The sequence below is a fragment of the Aquarana catesbeiana genome, linkage group LG01 (genome assembly GCF_042186555.1).
Source record: "Aquarana catesbeiana isolate 2022-GZ linkage group LG01, ASM4218655v1, whole genome shotgun sequence".
Classification (NCBI taxonomy): Eukaryota; Metazoa; Chordata; class Amphibia; order Anura; family Ranidae; genus Aquarana; species Aquarana catesbeiana.
The window spans coordinates 455,303,653-455,320,493 of NC_133324.1; the positions used below are offsets into that span (position 1 = coordinate 455,303,653).

At 44.2% G+C, this 16,841-nt stretch overlaps 1 protein-coding gene across 2 annotated transcripts in view; it reads left to right on the forward strand.

Annotated features, from left to right (window-relative positions):
* The window catches only part of LOC141101718 (prostaglandin reductase 1-like), a 90,765-nt gene that overhangs the window by 16,272 nt on the left and 57,652 nt on the right, over positions 1-16,841 (forward strand). Inside the window, exon 1 of one of the 2 annotated variants that reach the window (XM_073591009.1) lies at positions 6,187-6,313. The exons of the other annotated variant lie outside the window; for it this stretch is intronic. The gene's annotated coding sequence lies outside the window, so the exon portion shown is untranslated. Of the gene's footprint in view, positions 1-6,186; positions 6,314-16,841 lie in introns of those variants that run through there. 2 annotated transcript variants of the gene reach the window in all.

The window sequence follows — 16,841 nt, forward strand, 5'->3', positions numbered from 1 at the left end:
TGTCAGCTGATAAGACCGAGGGCCCTGTGACGGTTTTAGCCTTTTTGGGCATTGAAATCGACACTGTGGCAATTGTTTTTTGGCTGCCCAGTGACAAGCTGGTCAGGCTCCTCTCCCTGGTCCGCTTGGCAAAAGGAGCTGAAAAACTGCAGTTGAAACAGCTTCAGTCCTTGCTGGGTCACTTGGTCTTTGCCTGTAGAGTCATCCGCATGGAGTGGGCTTTCTGTAGATGCCTGGCATGGGCAATGAAGGGGGTGGCTGCCCCCCACCATTATGTCCGTATCACTAAGCCCATGCGGGATGACTTGGGGATGTGGCTATCCTTTCTCCAATCCTACAATGGCCAGTCTTGTTGACTGCTGGAGGAGGTACTGAACTCACAGCTGGAACTATATACTGATGTGGCAGGCTCCTGTGGCTTTGGTGCGTTTTTCCAGGGGGGGTAGTCTGCTGAGTGTTGGCCGGCCTCATGGGCCTGCATGTATCTGTTGCGCAACCTCACCCTGCTGGAGCTCTTTCCAATTATTGTCGCCATTGATCTGTGGGGCGAGTGGTTGCACAATCGTTACTGTATTTTTTGGGTCTAAAATGCCTGCAGTTTAACGTATGTTTTAGAGCTAGACATGTCCCTGGAACCGCTAACGATATCGCTGATGCTCTCTCTCCTTTACAGCTCGATCGCTTCCGCACCCTGGCCCTGTCGGCTTCCCTGGAAGGCGTCCCCTGTCCAGCCTACTTGTGGAACCTCGTTTCCTATGTATGCTAGACCTCCTCCGGGGCGTCACTGTTCCCGCGGACGTGGGTGTCGTACTGTCACATGTGGGACAAATGGGTCCAGGTGTCGGGCGGTGAGTTTTAAATCGTGTCTTTACATGACAGCCCCGTTGCTTTATTTTCTTATCTTGTTTATTTGCTACAAAAAGGTTCTTCTGGTTCCACGGTTTCGTTGACTATGTCTGCATTGTCTTTTTTGTTGCGTACATCTAAAACTGACAGCTTTGGTAAGGGCAGAAGGGTTGTTTTGTATCCTTGCGGGGGCCCCTTTTGCCCTATTTCTCTGGCCTCCCCTTCAGGTCCTTGCACCCCCCCCCCCCCCCCATCCCCTACTTTCTTTGTCCATGCAGATTCCTCCTCTCTGAGCAGGTTCCAATTTTTGCGGGTTTTCCAGTGCTGCCTTTAAAAACTAGGTCTCCCTTCGCGTGACTTTGCTAACCACTCTTTTCGCATCGGTGCTGCTACCGCTGCTTCTGGTATGGGTTTCTCCGATACAGAACTCCAGTGTCTGGGTAGGTTGGAATCATCTTGTTTTTCTTTGTACATCCACCCACACCTGTTGTTTTAATCCTCAGGTTGTTACCCGGCTCTAATCTGGACTGTTGGAGATGCCTTTATTTACTGGGCCGCTCATCGGTCGGAAGTTCAGAGCTTGAGGAAGAAATTGGGTTTTACCTATGATGTCGCCAGGATCCATTGGCTTGGGCTCCGTGGGTTACGCTGGCCTCAAGTCGTTCCGAAGTGTTTGCGCCTTCTCATGTGTCTGGCCCCATCATCTTGATTCTTCACGCTGGAGGGAATGACGTGGGTTATACACGTTCCACGGACTTAATCTCTGCTATCAAGTGAGACATCGCTCATTTCTATGCAATCTATACCAATTTTGTTCTCACCTGGTCTGAAATCGTGCCTTGCTTGCTATGGGCCAGGGAAATACCTATCTCCTGTCTGGAACGCTTCTGTCGCAAGGTTAACACCCAGGTCGCCAAGTTTGTTCGGCAGGTCGGGGGGGGTTTATAATCCAGCACAAGGATTTGGAGGGCGCTAATGATGATCCACTGAGATCGGATGGCGTTCACCTTAATGACATCGGGTTGGACATCTTCAACCTTGGCCTGCAGCAGGGTGTGGAACAGGCACTGGGTGCGGTGGGGCGCCCGTCAGCTATCCACTGACGTGCGGATGGCGGTTTCTTGACCTTGCCAACATTTAAAGTTGCTTTTTGAGGAAGAGGGAGAGACACAGCAAGCGCCAACCTGGGTGTAGTATATTAAATACAATTTATTAGCAAAGTAAGTAATGCACTTACAGGAAATAACATAAAAACAGGCTCATGTGTAAATGGTGTCTGCAGGTGTAGATCGTCATCCAAAACGAGCGTCCATGGATCTGGCAGATGACTGGGGGAGCCTCAATCTGTCCTGTTGCCACCAGGAAGTTGGTCTGGGCCACCGTGGAGCGCAGGGAGATGACGTCACCAGGAAGTAGAGAGACACCAGGAGAGAAACAACTGGATAAGAGACTACGCGCTCGGAGCATCAGCTCCTTTTACAACTCCTTCTACAGGCCTTGAACACCCCTCGTAGCATGAGATGCCCTTTTAATAAAATCCTCATTAGGAAAAGCATTGAAATCCTGTTGTACAGGAGAGAGCAGTCAACAAACAATTTTATAGTTAAAGATTATATTTTGTTGTTAAATATATCATTTGTAATTGTAATCTATTTTCATTTGAGTCTGCTGGAAAAGGGGAATATACTGTATCTTATGAGTTGCTGACAGTTCGGGGTTGATTTACTAAAACTGGAGAGTGCAAAATCTAGTGCAACTGTGCATGATAGCCAATCAGCTTCTAACTTCATCTTGTTCAATTAGGTTTTGACAAAAAAACTGGAAGCTGATAGGTTTCTATGCAGAGATGCACCAGATTTTGCACCATCCATGCGTGGAACAATGAGGTCCTCGTGGCTGCTTTTTCTCATAGTCTCTCGGATACCATCAAGGATGAGATAGCAGCCCGAGATATACCCACTGAGCTGGAGAAGCTGATCACGTTTGCCATCCTCATTGACTCCAGATTCAGAGAAAAACTCTCTTTTAAGGAGCGCTTGCGGAAGCCTCTTGTACATTTGTCTCCGAGCTTTGCAGTCCTGCCCTTGCCTCCCTCAACTCCCATGCCTCCTGGTACCGAGTCGGTCAATGAAGGTGAACCCATGCACTTGGGCTTCACACGTCTCTCCAGGGATTAGAGAACCCTTAGGAGGAGGGAGAGATTGTGCCTTTATTGTGGCCAGGCAGGTCACTTTTTGAAGTCTTGTCCTACCCGTCCAGGGAACGCCCTGGACAGACCTTAGGTGGCGTTGTTTCGTCCCCAGTTATTCTGAAGGATAAGCCCCTGGTTTCGGTTACCCTTTCTTGGGCTGAGTCATCCATTGAGATACAGGCTCTAATCGACTCTGGGGCTGCAGGCCTGTTCGTTGATGGTGCCTTTGTATCGAAGCACTCGATTCCGCTGCAGCTGCGTGACACTCCACTTGCCATTAAGGCTCTTGATGGGAGACCTCTACAGCCTGCCCATGTGACTCATGAGACTGTTCCAATGTCCATGGCTGTAGGGGCTCTTCACCATGAGATAATCCAAGTCCAAGTTATTTCCTCACCTGCGGAGTGCAATTACAAAATTGGTGACAGAGAGCTGTTAGCAATCATTTTAGCCCTGAAAGAAGGGAGACATCTCCTCGAAGGTACCACTGTGCCGGTTCTCATTCTTACTGACCATAAGAATCTCACATTCTTGTCTGAGGCTAAATGCCTCTCTCCCAGAAGGGCGCGATGGGCTCTCTTCTTGTCTAGTTTCAATTACATTGTCTCATTCTTAACCGGTACCAAGAATGTAAGGGCCGACGCTTTGTCACGACAATTTTCCTCCACTTCCAAGATGGAGTCGGTTCTGGTTCCTGTGATTCCTCCTGATCGTATTCTGGCTACGGTTTGCACCAGTCTTAGTTCTCCTTTGGGTGACAAGATTCTTGCTGCTCAGGTCCTCTTGAGGAACCTTGTAACTGGTGCTTTGTGCAAGACAGTCTCCGTACTGCCATGCTCCAGACTTGCCATTCTCCCAAAGCTGCTGGCCACCTTGGGAAGAATCAACTCTTTTGGGCCATTTCCCAACAATTCTGGTGGCCTAGTCTACGTGCTGATGTAACCACCTTCATAGCTGCCTGTTCCATGTGTGCTCAGGGTAAGACTCCACGACACCTTCCAGTGGGCCTCCTACAACCCATACCCAATGGAGAGAGGCCCTGGACCCACCTGTCTATGGATTTCATTGTGGAGTTACCCAACTCCCAGGGCAACACAGTTATCCTTATGATGGTTGACCGGTTCTTGAAAATGTCTCATTGTACTCCACGTAAGAAGTTGCCTACTTCTAAGGAACTGGCTTCTATTTTTGCTCGGGAGATCTTTCGCTTACATGGGCTACCCAAAGTGATTGTCTCAGACAGGGCTGGTCAGTTTGTGTCCCGGTTCTGGGAGCCTTTTGTGCACATTTGAGAATTCAGCTTGCTTTCTCCTCTGTGTATCACCCGCAGTCTAATGGGGCCGCAGAACGAGCCAATCAGTCCTTGGAGCAATTACTATGTTACTATAGTTCTGACCATCATAACAACTGGTCAGACCTCTTACCGTGGGCAGAGTTCGCTCACAATAGTGCCTTGAATTCTGCTTCCCGATTGTCCCCGTTTATGGCAAACTATGGTTTCGAAACTTCCATGTTGCCTGACTCATTTTTTCCGCAGAGTATTCTTGCATTATAGGAGGAGCATCTCCGTGGTCTTCGTTCCACTTAGGCACAAGTTCAGGAGGCTTTGCAACATGCTAATGATAGGCACAGACTCCATGCCTGCACCTTCCTACCAGGTTGGGGACAGGGTCTGGCTGTCATCTGACAACCTCCAAATTCGTGTTCCCTCTCTGAAGTTCGCACCTCGGTTTATTGGGCCTTTCCGTATTCTTCACAGAATGAACTCAGTGGCTTACGCATTAGACCTTCCTTCTAATATGCGTATCTCAAATGTATTTCATGTCTCCTTATTAAAACCTTTGGTCTGCAACCGCTTTACTACCTCAGTTCCTCGTCCTCACCCTGTACAGCTTGAGAACCATGAGGATTATGCAGTATAGTCCATTGTTGACTCCCGTAGGTTCCGTGGGCGCATACAGTACCTGGTGCATTGGAAAGGGTACGGTCCGGAGGAACGCTCTTGGGTCTCATCCTCGGACATACATGCCCCTGTCCTCCTCCGTGATTTCCATAGACATTTTCCCCTCAAGCTTGGTGTTCCTCCGAGGGGGAGGGGTCAATGAGGAGGGGGTATTGTCAGGGCTGGGCTCAGCCTTTGCTTCTCTGAGCTGGCTGCTCAGCTGTCGGCTAATTGCCAGCTCCTATCTCTCCACACTGACTCACCTGTTGATGATATCCTGCTCGTCAGTCCTGCCTACTTAAGCCGTCCAAACCAGATGATCTCTGCCTTCGCCTTGTTCACATCTCTAGAGACGCTCTCCTGTGTTCCTGTTAAAGACTTGCTTGGCTGACATTCCTTCTGGCTCCAGATCCTGCTTGCTGTTGTACTATCCTGTTCTCTGGCTCCCTGACGTTTTGGCTTGTCTGACTATCCGTTTCAGTTCCTGAACTCTGGCTATGTTTTGACTACGTTTACTCTATTTACCTTTTATTATTATTATTATTATTATTATTATTATTATTAATAAACAAGTGTGATTTAACTGTACTTCTCTCTCAGTCTGATTCATGGTTTCTGACAACTAGTCAGAGGCAGCATTTGAGACAAAAAGCATATTTTTCAGGGAACTGCATAGGTACATTTCCCATTTCTAAATGCTTTCCTAAATGATGGAAAATCATTTCTTCAGATGCAATTGAATCAAGACCATTCTCAACAAGAGTTAAAGCTATTGCTAGGAAGCAGTTATAGTTTTTGTAGCTCCTGCCTACAGTTCATAATGATGAATGTTCTTTGCAGATTTCTAATCAACGCTACCATGGATATCTGAGTAAAAAGTACAATGTCCATTTCCAAAGCTATTGCCTGCAATTCCAGTTTATAACCTTCCTTTAACTATAGGGAGGGAGATGAATCTTATAAACTACATATATATTACATTAGTACCTCTATTAAATAATCGATTATAGAAGCCATATTTAATTTTTTGGCCCAGCAAAAACACCTTCATCCATTTGTAAATATAGAACTATAAATTGCATTCAAGTTTTTTTCCAACTCTGCTTGTTTTTTCACACAAAGGCTGAGTGGATTTTTTTTGCCTCCCCTTTCTGTCCCTCCATCCCACATATTTGCGTCTTTGTTAAACAGAAGACAGAAATGTAAAGGAGGGGGAGGGTAGACATTTGAGTGACGGGTAAGTATTAGTGTAAAGTGTGAACACGCGGAAACAAAGCCTCATGCTGAAGAGCAGAGGAATATATCTACCTAGCAAAAATAAATCTGCCATTAAGGTAAATATTGTCCTACATTGTACAATATAAATCTAAGCTTGAACATGATAAATAATTGCTGCTTGAGCATTATTGCAGGTAAAATCTTGATTGACATCTTACATGCATTATATCAATATGAAAATGTACCATTCTGGCTTATTTACAAAAACAAAAAATGTTTTCAATTTGTTGTTTTTATTGTGCACATTTTTTAACAGCATTTCCTACGACAATGGCATTGCTTACATGATTGCACATTAGCTTTTGAAGGAAAACTTTTATAATATGCATATAATATGCATTTGTGCAGCCTTTGAGCAACATGATCCGTCATCTAGAATTTTTTTCCAAGCGTCTTTTTTAAAATGAAATAAGAGGTGCAGGAGGTACATTGAGTTTTGTCTCCTTTTACCAGCAACTTTACACTTTACTGCTAAGTCCATCTACACAACCGATAATCAAATAAGCAATTAAAACTTAAGAAAAAAAAAAAACAGGCTGAGGTGCCCAAGAGGAACTGGGGTTTAAGCTTATGTAAATTCCAGCAAAAATATGTATTCGATAATCACATTTGTACAAGTACCAGAGTCATCTTTTTAATTTAATAAATGTATTTCCAATACTTGTGTGGTGCTACATTTACTGTATAATCTACCAAGTACAGCAACAGGGAACTTGTCTCATCTTATCAGACAAAAACCACACTGCATCTGTTTTTCTTGGTTTCACTGGTTGACCTTATGGTATATGAGAATAGAAAATGCTTTCATGTAACTGCTCCAAGACTACTGTTAGGCAGATCTACTTAAGGAGTTGAGAATATTCCCTCAAAAGATTATGTGAATTTTCACTTTCATTTTTCAATAATGTACCAAAAAAAAAAAAAACACATCGGTAGATATGTGTACTTAACCACTTTAGCCCCCTTCCTGACCAGAGCATTTTTTGTGATTCGGCACTGCGTTGCTTTAGCTGACAATTGCACGGTTGTGCGACGCTGTACCCAAACAAAATTGACGTCCTTTTTTTCCCACAAATAGAGCTTTCTTTTGGTGGCATTTTTTATTTTTTGCACTATAAACAAAAAAGAGTGACAATTTTGAAAAAAAAGCAATATTTTTTACTTTTTGCTATAATAAATATCCACAAAAAATATATAAAAAAAAAAAAAATTTCTTCCACAGTTTAGGCCGATATGTATTCTTCTACATATTTTGGGTAACAAAAAATCTCAATAAGTGTATATAGATTGGTTTGCGCAAAAGGTATAGCGTCTACAAAATAGGGGATAGATTTATGGCATTTTTATTATAATTTTTTTTTTACTAGTAATGGCGGCGATCTGTTATTTTTATCATGACTGCGACATTGCGGCGGACAGATCGGACACTTTTGACACTATTTTGTGACCAATGGCATTTATACAGCGATCAGAGCTAAAAATAGCCACTGATTAGACACTGATTAGAAGCACAACAGAGTTTATGCTTTTACAATACCTCTTTAATTTGTGAAATGTCTACAACCTTGGGGGGACTTATGAATTGGATGCCATATGTGATTAATATATGTGGATCTGAATCCTGACCCTACATGCTATCTATGTCTGCTATCTGGAGAGTTAAAATTAGAGTGAGTGAAGAGCTCTTTTACTCTGACATCTATACAAGTAAGGACTACACAATTCTGTCAATTATTGTGGTTACCTTGTAAAAAATACAAATAACTTTTTTCACCCTCTTTGGTAACTGAGATGTCTAAAACATTGGCTGAGGCAACTCAGTCTACCTGGAGAGACAAGCGTGCAAATACATGATATTATACATCTTTTCTGATGAAGCAGATTAAGAGAAATCTGTGAAGCAGCTACCACAATTCCACTTGTGATCATGTCCACATATTTGGAAGCAAAAGAGTTGCTTCTAGCAAATGGTTTAAAGATTGTCAGTATGGACAATATCTGTATGTTTATAATTCTATACACAGTTTGGGATATGTATTTTAAATTTGGTTTTACATTTTGTAAAATAAAGGTGATGTGTTTTATGATGCAATTTGAAGTCTTTGAAGTCATCATGATCTCGCAACTCCTTAAACCACTTCAGCCACAGAAGGATTTACCCCCATCCTGACCAGAGCACTTTTTACAATTTGGCACTGGAAAATAGACACCCCAAGGAAATTGCTGAGAGGCATGTTGACCCCATTGAATATTATTTTTTTTTGTCCCAAGTGATTGAATAATGACAAAAAAAAACAAAAAAAAGTTCTCACTAAATGATATATTGCTCACACAGGCCATGGGCATATGTGAAATTACACCCCAAAATACATTTAGTTGCTTCTCCTAAGTATGGGGATACCACATGTGTGGGACTTTTTGGGAGCCTAGCCGCGTACGGGGCCCCGAAAACCAATCACTGCCTTCAGGATTTCTAAGGGCGTAAATTTTTGATTTCACTCCTCACTACCTATCACAGTTTCGAAGGCCATAAAATGCCAAGATGGCACAAACCCCCCCCAAATGACCCCATTTTGGAAAGTAGACACCCCAAGCTATTTGCTGAGAGGCATGGTGAGTATTTTGCAGCTCTCATTTGTTTTTGAAAATGAAGAAAGAAAAGAAAAATGTATTTTTTTTTCTTTTTGCAATTTTCAAAACTTTGTGACAAAAAGCGAGCTCTGCAAAATACTCACCATACCTCTCAGCAAATAGCTTGGGGTGCCTACTTTCCAAAATGGGGTCATTTAGGGGGGTTTGTGCCATCTGGGCATTCCATAGCCTCCGAAACTGTGATAGGCAGTGAGGAGTGAAATAAAAAATTCACACCCTTAGAAACCCTGAAGGTGGTGCATGGTTTTTGGGGTCCCGTATGCGGCTAGGCTCCCAAAAAGTCTCACACATGTGGTATCCCCGTACTCAGGAGAAGCAACAGAATGTATTTTGGGGTGTAATAATAATTCACATATTCCCATGGCATGTTTGAGCAATATATCATTTAGTGACAACTTTGTGCAAAAAAAAAAAAAAAAATGTGTCTTTTTCCCGCAACTTGTGTCACAATATAAAATATTCCATGGACTCAACATGCCTCTCAGCAAATAGCTTGGGGTGTCTACTTTCCAAAATGGGGTCATTTGGGGGGGGGTTTGAACTGTCCTGGCATTTTATGCACAACATTTAGAAGCTTATGTCACACATCACCCACTCTTCTAACCACTTGAAGACAAAGCCCTTTCTGACACTTGTTTACATGAAAAAATAATTTTTTTTTGCAAGAAAATTACTTTGAACCCCCAAACATTATATATTTTTTTTAACGCAAAGGCCCTACAGATTAAAATGGTGGGTGTTTCATTTTTTTTTCACACAGTATTTGCACAGCGATTTTTCAAACACACTTTTTTAAATTTCAATGCACTAAAACACACTATATTGCCCAAATGTTTGATGAAATAAAAAAGATGATCTTAGGCCGAGTACATGGATACCAAACATGACATGCTTTAAAATTGCGCACAAACGTGTAGTGGCGACAAACTACATACATTTTTAAAAGCCTTTACAGGTTACCACTTTAGATTTACAGAGGAGGTCCACTGCTAAAATTACTGCCCTGAATCTGACTTTCGCGGTGATACCTCACATGCATGGTGCAATTGCTGTTTACATTTGGTGCCAGACCAACGCTTGCGTTCGCCTTTGCGCGAGAGAGGGGGGAGCAGGGGCTTTATTATTTTTTTTTGCTTTTTTATCTTATTTTTAAACTGTTCCTTTCATTTTTTTTTATCATTTTTATTGTTATGTCAGGGAATGTAAATATCCCCTATGATAGCAATAGGTAATGCTCGTAGCTTCCAGTTTCTTAGGCCATAGAGATGATTGGAGCCATTCTGGTCTCTGATCAGCTCTATGGTCAGCTGGCCGAATCACCGGCTGCATTCTCAGGTTCCCTGTTAGGACAGGAGAGCCAGAGAAAAACATGGAAGACGGTGGGAGGGGGGGACATTCCCTCCCACTGCTTGTAAAAACAGTCTAGAGGCTAATTAGCCGCTAGGATTGCTTTTATATGAAAGCCGACCGCTGGCTGAAAAGAATGATACCAAGATGATACCTAAACCTGCAGGCATCATTCTGGTATAACCACTCAAAGTCCAGCAACATACCAGTATGTTGCTGGTCCTTGTTGGGCATATATTGTAATCTTTTTTTTCATGCAGCCTGTGGGCTGAACGAAAAAAAGAGATTGATTGGTGGGTATGCCCACCATCAGAATACCTCCCTTCATCCACCCACTTCTAATGATGGTCATACATGCACCATTTATATATGCCGAAGCATGGGGGCATCCGCCCCAAAAGTTAGGAGCAAATCGCTTCTCCACCCCTGCTGCCCCCATGCTTCGGCATATATGCTCTTTTTTTTTTAACTGTGCTGGTGAAATCACCTCCGACAGCGCTGGAGTCACGGCTTTATGTATCATGGGAGCAAACGCTGTTGCTGTCAAGATAAATAAATCCGCGCTGCAGCTGAATGGCATACCTGAAAACAAACAAAGGGTTAACAATAAAACACAGTAAACAGTAAAGTATAAAAAAATTACATACCTGAAAAGCAAACATGATAAAACATAACAATAAAACATTGCAGAATAGAATACAGTAAAAAAGAGCAGAACAATAGAAAGAGAATAGAGAGAGAGAACAATAAAACGACAACTATTTTTGTTTTTTTTTTATTCCTTTTTTTTGTTTTTGTTTTTTTGTTTTTTACTTTTTTTTTACACTTTTTTTTGTAACTGTAACTGTTGTAACCGTAACGGTTCCAGGTTCGGGTCTCTCAAAATGCGATGGCATCTTGGGAGACCCTGTGAATGTGTGTCCTAGTCTTTGCAGTGCTGTACCCTATGCTAATACTCAACTAGTGTATGATAGCATTCAAAACATTCACCAATGCAAAGACCAGGATTGTCAGGACAGGAGGAACAATAATAGCAGGTGTCACGCCTATATCCGCCCTTGCTGCAGACACAACATCTTCTTTGGGGGGCTCGTTGGGTAGGGGTACTCGGGAGGACTTACGGAAAATGCCTCTCATGTAGCCGGCTTACTGCATTTGGATTGGGAAGGTGAGGTGGAGCACCGTCTGGAAACAGAAGGGCTCTGATGATCTCTTCCTGGAATTTAAGGAAGGATCCAGTCAGTCCTGAAGCTCTGTATAGCACATGAGCGTTCAGCAAAGCCAATTGAAATAAATAAACAGACACTTTTTTGTACCAGCATCTGGCCTTACGGGCAACTAGGTATGGTGCCAACAACTGGTCGTTGAGGTCCACCCCTCTCATATTTTGGTTATATTCATGGACACAGAGGGGTTTCTCCACAACCACCAGTCGCCGTAGGAATTTGGACCGTCGTGTCTGCATGGAGGGACTGTCTGATGGTCAAACAAGTGACTAAAAAGTGGCACTCTCGTGTAATAGTTGTCCACGTACAAGTGGTACCCCTTTCCGAATAAGGGTGACACCAAGTCCCACACAATCTTGCCAGCGCTCCCTATGTAATCTGGGCAGTTCACCGGCTCTACGTGGCTAACTTTTCCCTCGTAAACCATAAAACTACATGTATAGCCTGTGGCCCTGTCACAGAGCTTATACATCTTGACCCTGTATCTGGCACGCTTGCTGGGAAGATACTGTTTGAAAGACAAGCGACCAGAAAACTTAATCAGGGACTCATCAAGGCAGACAACTTGATGGGGAGTAAACAAGTCTGCAAAACGTTGTTAGTTGAAGTGGTTTACGAGGGGCCGAATTTTGTAGAGCCGATCGTATCCAGGGTCTCCACGAGGATGACAGAGTTCATTGTTGCTGAAATGCATGAACCGCAAGATCTGCTCGTATCATTACCACCATGTCAAGGAATAGGCCAGAAAGGTTCTTAAATTCGGAAACCGTAATTGGTTTCCAATCTCTGGCAAGGGAGGACTGGGGATTAGCGGCGATGTATTGACCAGCATACAAATTACTTTGGTCCACAATAGATCTATAGACATCTTCGGTGAAAAACAGCGAATAAAAATCAAGTGACGTAAAATCAACTGTTTCCACCTGAATGCTGGGTTGGCCAGTGAATGGCGGAACTACGGGTGCTGGAGAAGTAGTGGGTTCCCAATTAGGATTGGCGAAAGCAGCAAGAAGGGCACTATGGGCTCAACGGGCCTGTCTTTGTCTTATTGGTGGCAGCGGGACACTACTTGTGCTTGCCACCTCACCAGCTTGAACTGCACTTATGGGACTCGCCAGGTCACCACGTCTTACTGCAGTGCTGGTTTGACTAAGACCAGAATGTACTAGGCCGCTGGTGCTTGCCAGTTCACCAGAAGGATGAGCGGCACTAGCACTTCTCTGCTCCATACGAGAGCCCTGTGGTTCTTGCACCTCAACAGCAGAAGAAGATCGGGGTCTGGCACGCCTGACCTTGGCAGGGACCACTCATCGTCAGAGCTATCTGTCATGGAGCCGCTGTCGTCTGACAGATGAGTGACTTCCTCTTCACTATCTGTCATGCTCAGAAATGTGTAGGCCTCTTCACTAGTGTGCCTTCGATTTGCCATTTTGGGCTCTAAATTTACTGGTACACTAGTGAGACTCACAGGTAAAAAAGCTCCTGATTGTTAGCAACTGATTCAACCAATACCAAAAAAACTGTTAGCGATCACAGGGATCAGGCCTGACTCTGTGAACGCTGCATTTATGTTTGTTGTGTTTTGTAAGTGACAGTGATCGACCGATACTGTACATGGGTGGGCTGGGCGGAGGGGCAAAACGCAGGTGCTAGCAGGTATCTGGGCTGATCACGCTAACACTGCGTTTTTGGTAAACCTAAACAGCTGGGGACACTAGTAAAAATCTGATCAAATCAGATATTGATCCGTTCAGATACTATACCACTAAGGGAGGTGTATGCTGTGTGCGTGGATGTTAGTGCAACTGGCACTAATCTGATGCTGCCTGGGGCAACGCAGACCCTAACTGAACCTAAAACCTAACTGATATCACCCGCCGGGCGATCAGGGGGTTAAACCTTTATTGGGTAATAAACGGCGGGTATAAAAAACAAACTAACTAGCCAGCGTCACCCATAACACTTATACGGTGATCACTGTTGAAAGGGTTAACTAGGGGGCAATCAGGGGGTTAACTACCTTTTTTAGGTAGTATATGGGGGTACCTGACGCTATAAAAAGCTGATGGTGTACCTAAATACTTATCTGGCTAACTAGCGTCACCTGTGACACTAATACGGCGATCAGAAAAAAGATTGCTTAGTGACACTGGCGACAGGGATTAACTGGGGGGTGATCAAGGGGTTAAACCTTTATTAGGGTGGGTTGGGAGGTACCCTAGACCTAAAGGGGCCTACCACTAACTGCCATACCACTTATAACAGTCACAAATGACACCAATGCAGTAATCAGTAAAACTGTGACAGGGGGTACAGGGGGAATGATCGGGGGGTGATCGGGGGGGGGGGTTTATGTGCCTATGTGTGCTAGTGTCAGTGTAGTGTTGGTGCAGACTCACAGTAGATGTCTTCTCTCCTCGGAAGCCGGAACGAAAAGGCTTCACGAGGAGAGATGACATCACTTCCTCTCCTTCTGTTTACATTACAGAAGCAGAGGAAGCTTTTCATTTGCCAGGAGCGATCGCCAGGGGGTGGCCATGAATCAGTGCCAGGATCGCTCCTGGAACGATGTCGACAGCCTCGTGCACCGGTGTCTTATTATTTTCATTACTGTATGGACCTGTTTTGTACCATACATCAATTTTATTTTATATTTAAACAATAAAGCTGTTAAATTTTAATTATGTATACTTTTCTATCCTTCCCTGTTATGGAGTAGTTTAATAACCTTTAATCTAGTAGGTATTCACTCCCATGTACACTTACGAATTTGTCTGAACAATAGTATATGTCAGCCAAATAAATAGCAATTATGTGAAATCAAGATATACAATGTATTATAGATGTATTTACTACTATACAAATAACTAAACCTTTATCCCACCCATACTTCATTTAAAGTCCCGCCCTTTCTGTTCTCTCCTTAATCCCCTTTCACACTGGGGCGGTGGGGGCGTCGGCGATACAACAGCGATATTTTTAGCGCTGCTGTACCGTCGTTCTTGCAGCTGTATTCGGCCGCTAGCGGTGCGGTTTTAACCCCCGCTGGCGGCCGAAAAAGGGTTAAAATCCCTCGTACAGCGCGGCTATAGCCGCGGTATTGCCGCGGTATAGCCGCGCTGTCCCATTGATTTCAATGGGCAGGAGCGGTGAAGGAGCGGTGAATACACCGCTCCTTCACCGCTCCAAAAAAGCGGTTTGCAGGACTTTTTTCACCGTCCTGCCTGCGCACCGCTTCAGTGTGAAAGCCCTCGGGCTTTCACACTGAACAAACAGCGGAGGCTGTTTAGGGGCGGTTTGCAGGCGGTATTTTTAGCGCAATACCGCCTGCAAACCGCCCCAGTGTGAAAGGGGTCTTATTATACAAATATAGGGATGGAGGTAATTGACTACGTCACTACCTTTTTTAAAGTCCCACCCTATCTCTCTCAATTATAAATGTTGTGTTATTGGTTGAATTAAACTTTAGTTCATTCTAGGGAATAAAGTATGGAGTAAATGCCTGTAATGAGAGAATTTAGTATGCAAATTCCTTTTATTATTCCATATGCCTTTATTTCTTTTTTTGTTAACATTCACATGCAGATTAAGCTGTCTAGCAAAAGTGACAGTTGCAAGAGTCGGGATACACATAAAACACTAGTGGTTATTAGGATTCATACAAAAGATATAAAAGCATGTTCCTGTAATCAACAGGTAATATAACTGTGTTACAGGGGAGACTCAGAAAAACAAAAACTGCTGGGTTAATGCAAGTGACAGACTGTATCATATAGCTAGTAATTACCTTTATTTGCTGTCTATATTTACGTGGTGAGACTGCTTAGCAGCAGCGATGAACTTGGGTTTGGTCTTTCATTTGGTCTGAACCCAAGTTCGTCTGAACTCAGAAGTTAGCCATCATTGCTGGGCCAATAATGAGCTCCAAACAAGAGATTCCCTATCCCACAGCTGACGTACACAGGGGATGAGGATGCTTGTGACATCAAGATATGGCCATGATGATGTAATTGATCTATATGGCAATGTGGTCATATTAGGTAAATAATGTCACATAGAAGGGTGTGGGGGCAGTGGCATATGATGTTGTACACCTGCTGTTGATTCCTGATGTGATGCATTTTGCCTGTGTTACTCTGTAACTTTTGTGATTTTGTAGCACCCTCCTAGAAAGGTACTAGAATTAGATAAATAGATTCAGTGCTGGCTCACCGTGTTCTTTGGAGCTGTGTTTTTGATAGGTAAATTTAGCATGTCACACTGTAATCAGTGTGGCTGCAATTGCCCAGTCAGCTGGCTCACTGTATTCAGTGCAGCTGTGGGTCTGATTAGTTAGGTCTGCTGAGTGTTTCAGCTGCTGCTGGGTTTGATTGTTTCCTCTGCTATCCAGAAGGTTGGAAGAACTCTCTGGAAGATAGGTGTGAAGCAATGCAAATAGCTGCATGAATTTTTATACAGTCCCAGCCAACCCCAGGGAGCTAGGCCCTGATGGCATGCTGGGTAACTTTATATAATCTCTGAGCATGCTGAACTCAGAGTCTTTTCCTGCAGACAGTCAGTCCAGCCTGGAAAATTTGCTGCCCTCCAGGTGTCAGGTCACCCTGTTGGGGTCTCGAGTGCACTGCAAGGTAGTGGACCCTACTAGTGGTGGGGATGGATTTAGTTGCAGTCTGGCTCCAGGTCGCAACCCCTAGGGCCTACCAGCTCACACTCATGGTAGACTACAGGGAGGCAGAGTGAAAGCAGCAGACAGTGACAACAAAGGATAGTCAAAGGTCGGGGCAACAAGCAGGTAAGGATAGTCAGGAGATAGCCAAAGATCGGGGTAACAAGCAGGTAAGGATAGTCAAGAACAAGCCAAGATCGGTAACTGGAATCAGACGTAGAAGACACAGCAAGTCGCACACAAAAGCTAAACACACAATATTGATCAGCAGAGCTGGCTTGCAGTGCACAGATTAATATAGAGTTCCCTAATGGGGGCTAGGGTGGAGCCATGCTTTGAGGAGAAATTACTTAAGCAGCCAGGTGAGAGTGGCTGGCCTCTTAATCTGAACACATGGAGAGGTAAGCTGACAGACAAACATTATTGCATAACCATGACAGTACCCCCCCCTTACGAGGCCTCCCCCTCCCCCGCCTGGGCCCAGGCTTAGAGGGAAACTTCAGATGAAACCTCCTCAACAGACGAGGCGCTGTCAGGAAAAGCCTTCTTGCAAGCAGTCTAGCAATAGAAAAATTAAAAGGATGCCTGTGCACAGAAGCGCCGCCCGGCGCACGTGCATGCGCAATAGCGCCAATAGCGGCACACGGGCACACGCAGGAGCGCACGCCCCCTATGACAGCACTTGGCACCAAA